The sequence below is a fragment of the Solanum pennellii genome, chromosome 7 (genome assembly GCF_001406875.1).
Source record: "Solanum pennellii chromosome 7, SPENNV200".
Lineage (NCBI taxonomy): Eukaryota > Viridiplantae > Streptophyta > Magnoliopsida > Solanales > Solanaceae > Solanum > Solanum pennellii.
In genome coordinates, this window is record NC_028643.1 from 63,672,156 (window position 1) to 63,687,675 (window position 15,520).

The 15,520-nt window shown below is 33.1% G+C and overlaps 1 pseudogene; it reads left to right on the forward strand.

The window, feature by feature from the left end:
- Positions 1–2,793: 2,793 nt before the first annotated feature.
- On the forward strand, positions 2,794–7,791 carry LOC107025152 (annotated as a pseudogene).
- Positions 7,792–15,520: the final 7,729 nt, after the last annotated feature.

Consider the following 15,520-nt stretch of genomic DNA (forward strand, 5'->3'; position numbering starts at 1 on the left):
AATAAGCTTTTCAAAAATATTGAGGTGCAATTGACAGTTACCATCGACGGACAGTAGCCTGACCCCTGCCTCGTGCTGCACATCCGTTGATTTTGACTGAAACTCCCCCAAGGCGCAGCCCAGAAAATTTGGCTAAGTGTCGAACGATGTATGGACCTATGGTCCATAGGTGAGACTACGGTCCTTAGTCTGTGTCTGTCGATCAACACCCTATTTACCCACTCACTGAATAGAATCACGATTGACCAGTACGGTCCGTAGATGGACCTACGTATCTTAGGTATGACAGTAGGTGAGAATTAGCAGACAGCTAGGGGTAAAATACGGTTGGGTCAACTTCAAATGATCATAACTTTAAGCACAAATTTAATTATGAGTCTTATGACCTACCTTAAGATATATAATTTAATTAGCTTTCCACAACCACCGATTTCAGCACCATGTATGTGGGATTTCACTAGTGAGTTCGTTTCACCCATTGGGTCCCTAGTATTCAGTTAGATTCTTGATTCCCATATCATGGTTAGACCCAGGGTTTTTAGAAATTCAATTGAACTTCATGAATTAATTAGTTATATTTTACAAATAGGATTTCCATGTTATTATTCAATTTATAGCATGAATTTCAGAACCCTAGCTATGTATTTCTTTAGTTCTTGAATTACACATGTTACATCAGATATTTCAGTTACTTCAGATATAAATGTCTCAGTTATAAATGCATAATTACTTGATTAATTGTTGCATTCTCAGTTTGCATGTTCAGTTTTGAGCTATCCAGTATTTACGTAAACTCATAATCAGTTAATTACATAATTCATTGGGAGTAGCTTTAATACATACTTGGACTAGGGTCCAGCGTACCCAATAGTCCCAGAACTACTAGAGAAGTAGGTTGTTAGTCCCTTCTGTGGGCATCAGATTAGTGATCACGCCAGCATGCCTTTACACCTCTGCCACGGTATATTGGTCCTCTCTATGGGAAATATACATCGGACTCCACATTTAGCTCATGTGGTTTTATTATAGGTAATTAGTAGCTCGCATAGATTAGTCAGATTCCACTGCATTGACCATTTATCATTATATCCAGTATTCAGTTTGAGCATGTTATAAATTGATTATTTCATTCAGTTGTCTCAGCATTCAAAATATATATCATGTTCAGATTATAAACTTGCTTTAGTGCTTGTTCAGTTATGTATTATTTCAGGTTTACTCTATCCTACATGCTTAGTACCTTGAAGTACTGCCGCATACGTGCGCTACATCTTTTTGTAATGTAGGTTCAGGTTCTCAGCATTCAGATCACACATAGATCATTCCCCGATCTCCAGTTCAGCAAATTCAGTGGTGAGTCCTCATTCTCCGAGGACAATAGTCATGAGTTCATTTCAGTCCTTTAGTCATTTAGTTTTAATTTTTTCAAGACTTAACTGGGGTTTGTCCTAGTATTTCTAGTCAGTTAGAGGCTTATTTCAGACATATTTAGACATCCTAGTGTTGAGTTAATAACTTCTTTGTATTAAACTCATTGTTTCAAATATCTTAGTTATAGAATATGGGTATTCCCCATCTTTTCAGTTTAAATTATGATTTAGCTTCCGCATTAAATTTATTATCTTTAGTATGATCATGACCATGCCAGCAGGGTTAGCTTGGATCACTTGTGGTCCTAGGTTCTGTGTCTGCGTCTCGGGGGTAGCTCGTGGCGTGACAGCCTAAGTAACAAAAAAAACTTTTATAAATATCAGGAGCGGCGAAAGTATATTAGTGGTCTAAACCAAAAAATCAAACGAGGCTGTAAATTTGAATTGTTAATAACTTTTATATAATTGATTTCTTCTAGTTTTCAATTGATAATATTATCATTCTTATTTTAACTTATTTTTAATGAGATATTTTACTCCAAATATGTCAAATTTCTTCTAATAATTTCTTCATTTTCATAAAAAGCGTAATTTTTCTACAAATAGTATTCAATATTTGTTAAAAAATAATAACTTATAACATATCATTATTAAAAATGAGGCCCCTAAAATTTGGGGGCCTAAGATATATGTCTTTATTTTAACACTGTCGAGCCACCCCTCCTGATAAATATAAAGAAAAAAAGGGAAGATCAATGAATGAAGTTCGCTAGTATTATTGGGAGAATGATATGTCCTAATAGGAATATTGCAAGTTTGTTCCCATCCTTAGAAAGAAGTGGGCATATTTGGTTTAGAATTTGTCCGTTTGATTTATTGTTTTTTGTGTGTGATGAAGAATTTATCTGAGATGGCATGTTTCAAAAATATATACATCCACTAAGTGTTGTATCTATAGTAAATGTTGTGGTTGTACTTGAATGTAAATAATGAAATTAGGAGGAGAAAGCCGCAAGGAGCTCATGAGGATGACAGTATAGTTATATCCTCTTATTCTAATTACGTTGGGTGTAGGGAGAAATGTATTGTATATAACTTTATTTTTTATGTGAATATTAATAGTGAAATTTTTATAGCATGCTTAGACCTTTTTTCGCTGATGCATGATACCTATTGGCTACCCAAAGACAAAAGTGCATACACAAAAATATGGATGTTCATTGAATAAATAATTGATCCAATTAATTATGTAAGTGTTGGTTTAACTCTTTATACATATGAAGCCCAAGCTAGTGGAGTTGCTGATATTCATTTAACTGAGGAATTAGATTTGCCATATATATCGCAAAGAAGGAAATCCTATAGACAAAAGGGTAAACATAGAATTAAAATAAATGAAGAGCCAGTAGAAGAAGATTGTGTAATGAATGATGTAGGAAAGGGTGGTGACCATGTATTGAGGTGGCAAATATAAGAAGAAGAGAACAATAGGTTGATGAAAGAAAACCATACACTTTATCTGGACTTCAATAGTCAAAATAAGTTTATGAGTGAAACTGCCGAGCAGCCATCTGATTTGAAAATTTCCTTGTTGTGGTACCAAAAAGAGTGGTTGACTTGGTGGTTAAAGCAAGAAGAATCCACAGCTAGAGGTTGTTTTCTTGCTGATGATATGGGGATGGGAAGACTGTTCAAGCCATGGCTCTTGTGCTTGATAAAAGCAAAGTAGGCCAAGCAATTTCTGATTCCAGTTTGCTATCACCTGCCCCTCATATTCTCCCACCAGTGAAAGGAACCTTTGTTATATGTTTGTTGTTGCTTTGATTCAATGGGTCAATGAGATTGACCGTTTTGCCACTATAGGAAGCAACAAAGTTCTTGTTTAACATGGTGCCAACAGGGAGAAATATATCGACAGATTCGTAGATTATGATATCGTTATCACTACCTACTCCACAGTGGAGATTGAGAATAGGAAAAAAATCATAATTTGTCACTCTATGAAGTGGAATTGTATTATTTTTGATGAGGTAATCATTTTTAAACTAGAATTACATATTTGGTTTTTCTTGATATGCTTCACTTAAGCCACGAGTCTATCTAGAAGAACCTCTCCACCTTCACAAGGTAGGGGTAAGCTTGTGTATACATGACCAACCACTCCACAATCACAAGGTTGCTAGGGTATAGCTGTTGTATATATGTTTTTTCTTACTGATAAGTCTATTCAAAGTTCACAATTGTTTGTTTTGTGTGACATATATTATACTTCTTGGTTTCCCTATATATTGTTATGTTTGATTAAAACCTTTCATCCATAATTTTCTAACAGATTGCACTTTTGTGGCACAGGACCATTCTGTGAAAGACATACACAGCAACACTATAAGAGCTATTTTGCGTTAGAATCTTGTTTTAAGTGGCCCTTAAGTGGTACTCCCCTCTAGAACGGTGTAGGAGAGTTGTACTCACTTGTATGATTTTTGTTATATTTTTTTTGTGTCCAACATAATTCACATCTTCATTCTCTGAAATAAATACATCCTTACTTCTAGACAGATCCGTTTCTTGCAAATTAGTCCTTACTCGTACTACTTCTATAAAGATTAGGATTGCAAAGCTCTCGACCACAAGTAGACCTCAAATCTTACTTTTTTTATCTATTCACCTAACTTTGTTGGGGAGAGAAACATATAGCTGAAATTTTGTTTTATTTGGTCATTTTCATTAGAGATTTTGTCGTTAATTTTTCTTCCTTGAGTTTTTTTTTATTTTTCATGTTTTCGAAATCTCTTGTCTGTTCTCTTTTTTGTTTGTATTTATTTTATCTCATTCATGTGCCCACATTGCCACCACAAATCTTATTGGTTCTTTTCCTGGTGGAATAGAGTAAGTCATCAAATTGATATACTTATATTTTGTACTTCATTTTATTCATGATAAATAAAATTTTATTGTTCACACGGAGACACTGATACACCTTATGTTTCTAGTATTTGCCTCGCCCATACAATTTCAAGTAAATCATGGGTTTGGTAGAGATACGATGGTAAACATAAAATTTTAAAAATGATAATGCTAAGGCGTACTAAAAATGGAAGGGCTACTGATCTTGCACATTCTCCAAGGATTGTAATTTTGTTATTTCATATTAATGTAATGCTAGAGTTAATTTTTTTCTTCTCTTTAGCATGCTACTTATTTTTGAATTTAGGTTACGTTGCACAAGGATTCGTTGGATGCTAAACGAAGAACACTACTATACATCACTGTGCAAAGAAAGTCAGGCAAAATTTAATGCGTGTACAATTTATTTTTGTCAGTACTTACGCAACTACTAGCATACTTTTTGTTGCTCTCCATTAGCTAGTTATGATTATTTCATATTGAATTTTTTTTAATGACACAAATCATTTTCTTATTCATTGATGTTGTTTTTTTTCTGGTCTTTGGACTACATTCTTGCATGATATATGTTTCATCTATTTTCCATGTGATAAGTAATCCTGAAAAAATACGAACGTTCCTTTTCTAGAAAATCCTGAAGAATGTCCATTTTACACCTTTTTCATGGAAAATGCTCAAAACTAGCTATCTAGTGAAATAGTAAATACTGAGAGCCAGAATAAGCGGTAAATTCTTCTTCTTCTTCTTATCACTATATCGTTTCTTCCTATAGTATTTTGGTGAAGATTAAAGGTGGTACGTTGATGAATAACTATGCTGACACGAATGAGACAGGTGTGGAGATCATGCTTTCAATATGAATTCTTCTTAACTATGTATTGATACCTACTTGTATTTGGTTTTATTTGTGAATAAAAGTTTGTGTTATAGGTTCATTCTTAACCTTGAAACTATGAATCTAGTTTAATTTTTTTCTTAAGATGATCTATATCAGTACTTCTACATTAATTGAGGCAAAAATATTGAAGCATGGAAATGAAATAAATGATGTTGTTAATAGGTTAAATCTTTCAATATTGCATAACTCAGAGATAATAATTTCATGCTTCATAATTTCTCGGCTTTTTTTTCCTTAGATATCCTCCTTCAAGCCATTTTTTCTGTAGCGTTTTTCATTGTAAGTTTTGCTTCACCACATATATTTTTTCTTCAGTAATGTTTTACCTTGATTTTTTTTCTTGATCGATTTTGTACTAACATTCTTTCAATTTGATAAATATTTTTTTTCTTAATTTATTTTAATACTATTTAGTTTTTTTTTCACTTTTAATATATTTTACTTGTGAGATTACACCAGGTATAATATAATTCTTTTTTTGTCGTAATACTCATTGCTATTCTTTCTATATGATGAAGTGTAATATCAATCCATGAGAACCCCCTACCAAGGAGTCAGACAGTGATCCTTTCCTACTTTTTTTCCTTTGTTAATCGAATACATGTCATATGATTTGGTGGTGGAGTTAGTTCCCATCCATATGTTTTTTGCAGATGTATTTACATCGTGATATCACATTGAATTTAAGTTGGCGTAATATTTGATGCAATATTTGGATACCGAAATGGAAGTCCTTATTTTATATTTCTTATTTTTAATTCCATGAATGAAGAAGTACGATGTAAGAAAAAAAGCCAAAATTGACTTCATTAGTGTCTTGTGTCATCAACTTATTTGTTGTTCTTAGCATGTCTTGGCTCTCTTCGATTTCCTTAACAATTTTATCTCCTTAAATAAATAGTTCAAAATTCTTTGACATCCTAATTTCTATGCATGGTTCTACCTCAAAAGTAATATATAGAAATGTTTTGCTTATATTTGATTTATTTTATTTTTTATCTGACCGCAGGAAGATGATCATCCCTACATTGTTGAACACTAAAGTACTGTTGTGGATAGATGTGGAAGCACAAATAATGTTGAACAATCATGCGGTTTATGTTACGATCTTGTAGAAGATCCAGTTGTGAGTTTCATCCTCTTCACTAAAATTGGATTTGATGGAATTCATATTTATAGTACATTAATATTTTGTATATCATATGGTGGATATTTCAAATGTTAATGTTGCCATATTTTTCCACACTTACACCTACGATGCCTTTTGAAAGAATATTTTGAATAGGTTTTTCAATCCTTCTTTAAGTGCATGAGCTGTTGCAAATTCTTTTCCAACACTATCCGAAAGACCTCAATATTTTCTTTTAGGAATGTCTTTTTACACCTAAAAGTACTTTCATGAAACTTTTGTACTTCATGATTTAAATTCTTGTACCTCATTTCTTGAAATGCTAAGAAATATGATATGAATTCCTTTACTATTATTCAGTCATTTGAAGTTTATACCTACTTTCCTATTAAAATGTGCACCTCTTTTGATTATTGTAGGTTACTTCTCGCAAACATGTCTTTTGCAAGTCATGTCTGATAAATTTTACTGTAGTTATGAGATAAATTTCATGTCCTTTGTTTTCTAAATCATTTACCGTGTATTTCAATACAAATATGAAAAAACTAAAGCAAAAATCAAAGGGTTTATGTTTTCAAGTATACTGAACAAAATTTGTCTTGATAGATTTCAGAAAAGCACAATAATAAAAGCTTTGGTATACAATTACTTTTCAATCATAACTATATCTTATCTTGTTTTTATAGTATACTTTATGGTTTTATTTTATTCTCACAATGAGTGCAAGGGGATGTAATATTATATCTTAAACATGTATAATCTTATTCTTGTGAATATCTGTGTTATCGTAGTAAGAGCATTCTCATTGCTTGTTTTATTGGTTGAAGAGAGAAGAAATAAGTTTCATGATTGTAAGAGATGGCTCTGCAAAGGCAATTGTCTTCAGTCAATTCACGTCATTTTTGGATCTGATACACTATTCTCTACAAAAGGTAAGACATATTTTCTTTATTTCCTTCGTACCTACCCCTATTGTTGTCATCAGTTGTATTTCTTGTGTGCATTTGGCGGTCGGGCATAACTTGTGTTCAATTAGATTGATCCATGACAATCACTGCAAGAGATTCTGCAATTACAAAATTTGCAAACGATCCAAGTTGCATTATATTTCTTATGAGCATGAAAGCAGGAGGTCTTGCCCTGAATCTTACAGCCACATCACAAGTAATATTTTCCTTTCCTCTCTTTGTCAATGCATATTCTACATTCCTTTGATGTGATACTCTAATCTGTCCCTTTGCTAGGTTTTCTTGATGGATCCTTGGTGGAATGCTGCAGTGGAGAGGCAAGCCCAAGATAGAATCCATCGAATAGGGCTCTATAAGCCAGTCAGGTACGTTCTTATGTTTCTTCAACCAACTATACCAATGAAGAGAGATAATTGTTATTTTCTAAATTCTAGGATTGTGATATTTGTGATTGAGAATACAATCGAGGAGAGAATTTTAGAGTTGCAAGAGAAGAATAAATTACTTTTTGAAGGATAAGTTTCCGCCAAGTTCATTGTGCTAGTTGCATGTGAGTTCATATAAAATAATTTGGCTACATGAAACTTAAAGTAATTTTTATATGTTTCTTTACATAAATGGTTTCAAGATAAATCAAGAGAATCAATTTTTTTTATGTCCGCTAGAATATATATTATTGGGCTACAATGAGCTTTAAGCTGAGGGATATAGTCAACTATTGTTAGTTTTCTAGATATTTACATCTAAAGATTAAGACATTTGGGCTAGCGATTGAAGTAGGATCATGCATTGTTTTATCTTATTTTATTTTCTTACTAAAGGGAAAATGATCATACATGGTGAGCTCAAATAGGTATTTTATGGTTTCTCATTCATATAGTTTATTTATATGTCACAACAATAGACAAGTATATGTTTTTTCACTCAAATGTGATTTAAACATATACTATCATTGGCCTATTATGTTTTATACTTGGCTTTTGATTTCCCTCCTTTACGTCAATACTCCTCCCTTCTCTCTCTACTATGTGAATTTCCTGATATTGATTTTTTTATTTTTTGCAGGACGGTGGGTGACACTTCTGAAGCCTTGTGGAAACTAACAGAGGCAAACTCGAAGTTATTGTATGCAACCTAGATTAATTTTTTTATGTCACTAGGTTTAGCAAGAAAAATCATTTGATCATTGTTTAGTTTCTTTCTCGAATCTCGTCCCTAGTATTGTTGTATTTGCAAAGTAGGAAAGTCAATACTCTTTTTGTTAGTTTTGCATCAACATTAACTATATCATCATTTGGTGGAATGTTAATTATTATTCAATCTACCTCCAAAAGAAACTCTTAAGTGCAATTTCATTCCAAATTAACAAGCATGTCAATGCCTCTGATTTATGATATACTTACATCTTTGTCGAATTTGGTCATTATAATCTTTGTTTTATTAGGTATGACAACACATGTATCTTATTTGCATATCTTAATGTGCTCATTTTATATATACTTTGAATTATATATGCCCAAAATTTACTAAAATATAATATTTTTGGACTTATATCTATTTTAAATTTAACAACGGCTAGGACGAACTCGTATTAGTTTTGATGATTCCAACACGTCTAAACATTTTTATATTAATTTGCATATTCGAGTTTTTTTCTTGGAGAGTCCGGATGAGTTTCAGATAATCGAGTTGCATTCTAGTTAAATTTGAAGTTAAGAGTTGACCTCTTTCAAATAATTGACTAAACAAGCTCTGATTCATGATCTCTATTCTATTCATGGAACCTACTAAAGGAAGCACTTTATTCCTTGAGTATAGTTTTTCCTCATTCACCTTCTGATCCTCGCTTGTGCTGGACCAATGCCTATCAACAATTGTGTAGAGCCAATCGCATCATCACTTCAACCTCTAGTTGTCTCATTAACATCAGCGCTGGGATCGATGAAACGCCTATTAGAAATTGTATCACACTAATGACTTGTCGGTGCCTTAAAAAAATTTCTCCATCCCAGCGGGCAAGATGCAAACTGCTGCAACAGGACAGAGGGTTCTTCGCCGGTGTGCTTCACTGATTTGAAGCTTTAAATTCATCTAACATGATTTTTCAATAAATGCCTATATAAAAGAGAACTAGGACCTAAAATCTCCTTAATAAGCATCATAACATAACAAGTAATCATGAATTTGAGTTCACTAAGTTTATAAAACACCAACTTATCAAGAGTTCATAGAAACATCTAGTTGATAATTGTTATTAAAGTAAAAAGTAGAACAGAGAAAAAATAATTGAAGGAAAAGAAAACTTTTTAAATAGATAACCAAGTAACAAACTACCACTAGGACTCCTACAGAAATGAAAGTAACTTAGCCACAACCAAAAACTGAAACCTAAAAGCTAACTTGCTAAATAAATAGTAAAGCGATATAAGAGAATGAAGTTATTATATATTAGCTTGAGTTGTACATTATATAAAAGATACCCAACTAATACACAGATTCCTCATATATACAAAGTCTAAACATAATAACTATAGGAGATAAAATAGAATTAATACAGTGATTGAGATAAACTATAACTCTAGAAACAGGAAAACAACAAAAACAAGAATAAGCTGAAAAACAGGAAAAAATGTCTCCACTAATAACTGTAACATACAATTATCAGCTGAATAAAATTCTTTGCATTCCTTTCGTTAGACTGAAAGACTCTTAGTTTAATTTCCTGAAGCTGCACCCACAAAAGTCTAAACTCCAAATGAATCCCTAAGCTTCATAAACTTGGCATATTTGAGTGATTTAGTGAATATATCAGTGACTTGGTCTTCGCTTCTGTATAAGATCAATTAATCCATCTTCAATAAGATCTCGTAAAAACATAAAAACTTACATCAATATGTTTGCTTCTCCCATGCAATACTTTTTTTTTGAACAACTTTATAACTGAACTGTTGTCACAATAAATCATTTTTGATTTATGCTGCTTAAAATTCAGCTCAGTAAGATTATTTCTTAGCCAAATGGCTTGTCAAGAACATGCAGTAGCAACAACAAATTCAGCTTCAGTTATTGACAAAATGACGACTGGCTGCTTCTTTGATGACCATGAGATTGCACCTGAGCTCAGCACAAATACATATCCTGAAGTACTCTTTCGATCATCTAAATCTTCAGCATAATCATTATACGAAAACACAATCAATCTGAATTTTTATCCTTCTTGTAGAACAACCCAAAGTCAATATCTTTTAAGTAGTGAAGGATCATTTTTGCAATAAAAAGATGCAATTCTTTTGGATTCTCCACGAATCTTCTAATAAGGCTTATAGCATGTGTTATGTATGACTTCGTTGCTGTCAATTACATCTAACATACAACTATTTGTTTGAAAAAAGTGTCATCAATTCTCTTTCCTCCAAGATCTTTTATAAGCTTCAAGCCAACATCTAATGGGAAAGTCACGGAATTGCAATTTTTCATTTGAAACCTGACTAAAATTTCTCTCACATAGTTTTTTTGAGAAACAAATATTCCTCCGCCTGATTACACTATTTCTATGCCAAGAATGTAATATGACATATCAAGATCAGACATATCAAATTCAAGCATCATAGACCTTTTAAACTTTTTCAGACATAACTCTTTCATTTCCCATATAAATCAAATCATTTACATCTAAGCATACAATCAACATTTTCCTCCATTTTCAAACTTCATAAAAATAGTATGCTCATATGGAAATTTCGAAATTCTTCCTTTTGAAAGTAAGCATTGATACGACTATACCAAGATCTACATGCTTGTTTATATCCGTATAGAACCTTCATTAATCTGCAAACTTGATGCTCTCCATCAATATTAACATAACCAGGAGGTTGTTCAATAAATACATGTTCTTGCAAGTCTCCATGTATAAAAGCTGGCTTCTTATCCAATTGAGAAATAGGCCATGAATTTTGAGAAACCAATGCAATCACAAATCTCATTGTATCAAATCTGACAATTGGAGCAAAAACTTTTCCAGTAATCCACCTTGAATTCTTGTTTGTAGCTTTTCACCTCCTGTTGTGCCTTATACTTTCTGATTTCCCATTCTCCTTCTGTTTAGTTTAATAGACCCATATTACTACAATCATTTTGTGTCCTTAAGGTAGATCAACAAGCTCTCATGTATCATTTATTCAATGGCTGCAATTTCATCATTCACTACCTTTCTCCATGTTTCATCTTTCTTGGCACTGTAAAAATTTGTTCGATCAAAATCTGAAAATAGAGCAAAATGAGTGAGAGGATCTTTAAATCGGTGAATTTTGCTTACCTCGTAATCTGTCATCAATGATGGCCTTCTTTGAACACAAGGGGCACGTGAATCACTTATAGTTTTGTATATGCCCATTCGTAGATGGTGAAGTTTCACAACTTCCAGAATTGTTATCTTTAGCATTAGCAGGAATTTGTTGTTGTAAATTAATTACCTTTTCATCGTTTTCTCCATCAAGGCAAATTGGAATTTATTCCATCGAATTTTCCACTGCCAAAATTGATTTAATTAAAGATGACATCCCGACTAATCAATATTTTCTTAGTGATAGGATTATAAAACTTGTAAGCTTTTGACTGATTTATAACATCGAGAAAAATATATTTTCTCGTCTAGCTTCTTTCTCTTTTTATTAGGAATATGAGCATGTGCAATGCACCCAAATATTTTGAAGTGATCTACAGCTGGTTGTTTTCAACTCCATGCTTCCTCCATAATCATATTTTTAACTACAAATGTGGGGCACCTATTAAGGATGTTGATACTCCAATTGACTGTTTAAGAAAAAAAAACTTCTAGAAAGTCCACTGCTTGTCAGAATGATCCGCACAATATTCATAATAGTGCGATTTTTCCTCTCACAGACTCCATTTTGTTGGGGCGAGTAAGATGCTATAAGTTGCCTCTTGATTTCATGAAACTGACAAAAAATTTTAAATTCACGTGATTTATATTCTCTTCCATGATATGAATGAAGAACTTTTATTGGACTACCAATATTTTTTTTAACAAGTAACATTAAATCTTTTAAAAATCTTAAAAGTTTTAGATTTCACCTGCAAAAAATATACCCAACTTTTCCGAGTAAAATCATCAATGAAAGTTATTATACAAATTTTACCTCCATTGAAGATAGTGTTATCGGTCCACAAATATTAAAATGGACAAGTTCAAGTGCCTTCTTTACTCTCCATGAACCTTTTTGTGGAAAAGAGTTGCGGGACTTCTTGCTGACCACACACTCTTCACAAATTTCTGATTGAGATAAAATTTAAGGAAGACCAATCATCATATTCTTCTATTACAAGGTTCTTAATCCAACATAATTGAGATGCCCAAACCGAAAATCCCACAGCCATGAAGCATCTCCTTGTTTTTCTAAAAAGCATGATCGTTATATATTATTGACATAGAGAGGAAACATAATGTTTGCAGTAATTTTAACTTGAGAAATTAAGCCAAAATTATCATCTTGGATTTGGAAATTCCATTTTTAATGACAATCTCATACCCTTTCTCTTGCAACTGAATGAGACTCAAAAAATTTGACTTCAGCTCTGGAACATAAAGGACAATAGAGATTATTTGAGAAATATCCCATTTAGTTTTAATGGTTACTATCCTTTTCTTGTGACTGTAACTTTTGAATCATTCCCGAACTTAACGAATCTCGATATGACTCATATACTATGGAGAAAGTTGTCTTGTTTCCGCAAATATGATTGTTGCAACCTATGTCTAAGAACCATATATTTTGCTGAATTTCCTCTGTCACTTGTTATTTCTCTTGATAGGACATTAACAAAGAAATTTCTGAAAGTGCAAGGGGGGGGAGGTGAATTGATATTTTTTTATTTTCCTTTAAGCGTTGTTGACTTAAAGTGCTCTTTAGTCGAGTAGTGAAAGCAAATAAGAGTAGACAAAAACATAGCAAAGTGAACTTGACAAAAGATGTTTTTATACTGGTTGGGATACAATGTGGATCATACGTCCAAACCCTTTGGGTTGCAAAGGTGTTTTCTTCAATATGTAAACTTTTGGTGTGAGTACAAGGATGAGTGTAAACTATTTACACTCAGTGTTTGTTTCACTCTGGTTTTGATACAAAGTCTTACCAACAATTTTTTTCTCTCCTCTCCTTTTTGTTTACGTAGTGGAATTAGGTAATACAATTCTTGATAAAAGTAAAGAAGGGAATGTGACATGATTCAGAATTGTTGTACACTTCCTTCAGTCAGTCGAACCTCCAATTATAGTGTTTGAAGTGTTGAATCTTTTATGTGAAGACATAGCAACCCAAGAGATTTTATCCTTGGAAAAGAAGGCAACTGATCCTAATTTTCCAAGAATAAATCTCAAGACTGATTTCCAGTCTTGGTTTTTGTTCAACTTCCTTGATTTTATGCTTGATTATACTCGTCGTATCTACCTTAATTTACTGTAGTTTGTAACCATTGTTTTCTTCAGTTTGGCTTTCGAATATTCAATTTCCTTGATTGAGTGTAATCTTGATATCTTCAGCTTTCCTTGGACATTGATATGAGTATAGCCGTTGTGCAATTTATTTCCGATTGTCAAAATATGTTCTGCTTCCTTGATTTGTGTTTATGTGATTTTTGCATTCTGAAGATTTCTCCTTGATTCCTTTATTGATTGCGTCTCAATCAGGATCCTTTGATTGGTAATATTCTCTTTATTTGTTGGGAACCAAGATTGATTCTTTCCCTTTTTGGTGATATGTTTACCCTGCATGGAAAAAGCTTGGGTATCATTAAAACTTTACTGTAAAAATATCCGCCTTTTTGAAGATGACATTATATAGTATAGATACTTTTGTGTTGTAGTTCTCTTGTATGGCTTGAGAGTTGACTTGCTCCCCAGAATGTACTAGAAGATAATTTACTTGTGGAGTTGAGTTCTTAACATATTCCCCCTGAAGATATACAGGAGTTTTGCTATGCAGATAAAAATAATATATCCAGGGATAAAAGGATAATAGACGGAATAGATAATCACAGTTATTAAAAGTGGGTGGCACAAGCAACACAACACTTATAACATATCAAAATAATAATAAATTGATAATAAGGACAATTAATTCTCCCCCTTTGGCATTAGAAAAAAGGAAAGAACAAAGAGTTTCAAAAAAAATAGTCTTCAAGATGAGTCATATGCTCAACATAGGAGCAGTACGAAAATAAACACCACACAATAATCAACGGGGACACAGAAAATTGGTCAGAGTGCTCACTATAGCAATCAACATTTCATCATATCTAGAGCATAGAGAAGTGGAGATGGCCTTGGATCCAGCTTTATCTTTGGTGGAAATTCTAATGGCTTCTGTCATGCTTTAATCCTACTTGAGAAGAATACAAGCAACATCAACACCTGCTTCCTTTGTGATGTCCTTCGCACCGTCTATATTAAAATGAGCAGACAACAGGAGATGCTTCAGAGACTCCACTTTCTCACTCATTGCAGACAATTTGGTCATGAGATAAGGAACTTGAGAAACAGTGATTGCCATAGAGTCTAGCTTGGTATGCATTTTGTTGCAACCCTCAAAATGAACTAGGTTAAACTAGAGACTATCATGTGTGTATGAGTTAAAAAGGTGTTAAAACGATGAATAATAGCATTATAAGTCAGTTTGAAGAGTTTTTAAGTCAAACGTCGAAGAACGACCAAGACATTCAGAAACTAGTCTTATGTGTGTGCTATTGTGACTTTGCTTGTTTTACGTGTTATTTAATGTCTAAACTGATAGGAGGGGGATTTAACATCTATATTAACATGTTAAGGTCTAAAAGTCCAGGTATGACTTACCAAGGACTATGCTTAGGGTCCTTGAAAAGGACCCAATCGTTGTCCATGAAGCTTCCAAAGCAGCCCCAAACCACAACCCTAAACGGCGCATAGTGGATCAAACGATGACCCGTCAAAAGGGGGCGTCTCTCCACAGTTAGTTGTGTGAGATTTTACCCCAATTGGGTATTCTCTTATCCAAACCACGCACATCAATATGGGTCGTGGTTCAGGTGAGGCCCTGTTATTTGATTCATCGTTTGAGACCTTCAATTTTCTGTAGGGTCTCAGACAAGTGAGGGGCGATTTAGGAAATTCACCCCACGTCCTAATTAAGTCCTAGATGGATATTTTATGTGTTTGAAATTATTTTAAGTTATTTTAAACACCTAGAACTTAATC